The 3,050-nt window shown below is 45.4% G+C and overlaps 1 protein-coding gene across 1 annotated transcript in view; it reads right to left on the minus strand.

Annotated features, from left to right (window-relative positions):
* The window catches only part of LYPD6 (LY6/PLAUR domain containing 6), a 143,027-nt gene extending 139,977 nt beyond the window's left edge, over window positions 1–3,050 (minus strand). The window contains exon 1 of the mRNA XM_011943065.1: window positions 2,903–3,050. The gene's annotated coding sequence lies outside the window, so the exon portion shown is untranslated. The remainder of the gene's footprint in view (window positions 1–2,902) is intronic.

Consider the following 3,050-nt stretch of genomic DNA (forward strand, 5'->3'; position numbering starts at 1 on the left):
TAGCATCTAGAGCAGAGCTGGTACATAATAGGCAATCACTAAATATTTGCTGCATGAATAAATTTTAAAAACTGCACGAGGTAGGTGCATTATTCATGCGTTACACATAAGAAAATCAAAGCACAGAGAAGTTCAATCATCTTTTGAAGTTCCACAGTTAGTATATGTTAAGACAAGAATTGAATCCAAAGCCCACATACTTAATCAAGACTTGCTACTAGTAAGCTCAACACTTCACCACATTATTGCAAATGAAATTAATCCCATTAATAGATATTATGCAATGACACAAGTAAATACTGTAAGCAATCATATTCCAAGAAAAGATTTGCAAATGATGAGCCCTTAAAAAATAAACAGATAGATATCTTTATGCTTCTTAATACTAGCTTTGCAAGTAAAAATACGATTTCTCTTTAACCAATGTCTTCTGCTACATTTGTACACAAGTCAAAGAGGATTTCAGGACTTTCGATAAGTGGGTGCTTTTTGTGTTTCCAGAGCAGTTCGGATTTTATTTAAGTCATCAATTTTGTCAATTCTCTTTAAAAATAATAGCACTAATGAGATACTCATTTATTGTTTCTACTGTTAATTTTCTACAGAGCTTACAAAGAGTGTGTTTATAAAATAGGAGACTTACCTATTTCTCACACATCTCTCCTACTGTTACTTGGTTTTTCTGAAACATTACCATTAGGACATCGTCTTTTAAGGTTTTGATTGTATGTACCTTTAACAACTCATTAGCAAAAATAATGTATCTCTTTGAAAAGGGTAGCTCTCTAAAATCATTCTTAGTTTTCACCTTAAATCTTTTATCAGCCCTCACGTTAGCGGGAGCTAAGTGATATTTAGCAGACAGCAAAGCCTTTTGGGGATGACTCATAATGGTCCCTCAAGCTACAGGTTAAACACTAAAAAGGTGCAGAAATCAGAAGTAGGTAAACACCAAAAAGGAAGGAAGGAAGGAAGGGGAGGAGTGAAGGAGGAAAGAATTTGAAAACACTTGACTTTAAACTCTTCTATTGATCTTGGAAAAGTCAATCTTTGAAAGCCTCAGTTGTTTCACCTGTGAAATGGGGATGATAAAGATATGATTTCCTCAGACACTTTAACAGCAGATTTCAATGTGCCATATAAACTATCCAGTATGATACAATACATGGTATAGTTTTTTACTTGATATTATTTGCCTAAAATCAGCCCCATTTATTATGTACTATAAACATTCACCTTACAAAGACTGTCAACAGTTTCAGAGTGTAGCTTCATCAACTATCTGTCTTATTTGGTCTGGAAGCATCTCCATTATTTTTAACCCAAGGAACCAATTTACAATTTTTAACAAGCTTTGTGTGCCTACAAGCTCAGCAAGCTTACTGTGTGCTCTCAGGACCAGAGTTCTATAAACATCTATTTAAGCCTCTTTTAAGTCGTGTTTCAGTCTGGTGCCTTTGGTCGAGGTGGAAACTAAAACTGAAAACAGATAGATGTTTTACATTTAAATGGGTTTAACATAAATGTGCATTAAGCCATTTCATGGGCGATTGCACAAATATCTTTTGCAAACTTGGTACACGTGAGGGCATACACAGTAACCATTAATGTCTTCTAGAGAAATAAGGTGCAGATCCCAAATTTTAAACAGCTAGCTCAAGTTCCTCTCACTCGAAAGAAAATGTAATGGCTTTAAGGGAATTGCTCTAATAATATCATGGCATCTGCAATGGCTGGCCAGAGCAGAGCAGAACAGAGTGTATGTCACCGCAAGTCAATTTAAGAAGAAATAAGCTTCCCCCTGGAGAATCTAAACTCCCTTGCCTCCCACAAAGAAAATTGAATTTTGGAGGTCACACCTTGGGTAGGTTACCGGAGAAAGAAGCTTAACATTCTTTTTGTCATATGCTCTCGGAGGTCAATGCTGTTCTTCCAACAAGTCACTACCAAAGACCCTCTTCCATCCCCCCAACCCCCACCCAATTCTCTCCCCCCATCCCATTATAACAAGTCTTTGGAGTCCTCTAGGAAACGGGATGTGATTGTGACACTTGAAAATGCCAAGGACCACACCGAAGGCAATCATGCTCAAACACCAAGTTTTGAGCCTCGCAGTGAGGAGCAGGGCAGATACCGGGGCGGAGAGGGGACTGGAGGAGGGCAGCCGCAGAGATGGTGAGGATATGGTGGGGGTCAGAGTGAGTCACACCGTCAGACAGCGAGCTTTAGATTGTAACTGAACGCTTAGCCAAATGTGAATCAACCAAACTGCTGTTACCAGAGAGAAAAACAGGTCGCCAAGTCAAGCCCAGGCCAAATCCCAACTCTGTGGGTGGATGGCCCCTTCCCCGGGACGTCGGGGTGAATGGCTGAAAGGCCTAGCGTGCTCTTGCAGCTGCGGGGAGGTACCCCCAGCACACTGCACCTCCCTCAGAAGCTCCGGGTGAGCGCAGCAGGGCCACCGCCACCGTCCCCCGCCCCGCAGCAACATGTGGGGTGCTGCCAGTCCGCCGCCCTGGAACTCCCTCCAGCTGGAGTTCCTGGTGGACGCATGCTGGGCCGTGGGAAGATGCTGAATTACTACTCCTGGGAAAGGTTCCTCCAGCCTTGAACTTGGCAGCTCCTGACCTTTCCATTCCACCCTCCGCGCGCCAGCCCAACACACAGAGTACACACGCCCCTCTGGACCCGTTAAGGCTGCGCGCTGGGCTCTCTGCCCACTCAGAGCAAAACGCCAGAGGCCGGGACCCCAGTTCCTCTAGCCCCAGGGGGCTGCCCTAACACTGGGTAGTTCCAACGACTCAGCGCACTCCCTGGCTTGGCCAGGCCCCGCCTAAGCCGGGGCCGCTGGCACCAACCCCCTGTTCTTTTGTGCTCTCCCGGGAAGCCCGCCTCTACTCACCCGGGCTGCGCGCGGATTCCAGCCGCCAGCTGCAGCCCGCTGCCCCATCCCACGAACACTGCGGCGCCCCCAGAGTGTGCAATGCGGAGCCCCGCCAGCGCGCTGCCGGAGCCCGGGAGCTCAGGGAGGGAGCGAGTAGGAGGGAGAG

Source organism: Colobus angolensis, unplaced genomic scaffold (assembly GCF_000951035.1).
Source record: "Colobus angolensis palliatus isolate OR3802 unplaced genomic scaffold, Cang.pa_1.0 Scaffold215, whole genome shotgun sequence".
Lineage (NCBI taxonomy): Eukaryota > Metazoa > Chordata > Mammalia > Primates > Cercopithecidae > Colobus > Colobus angolensis.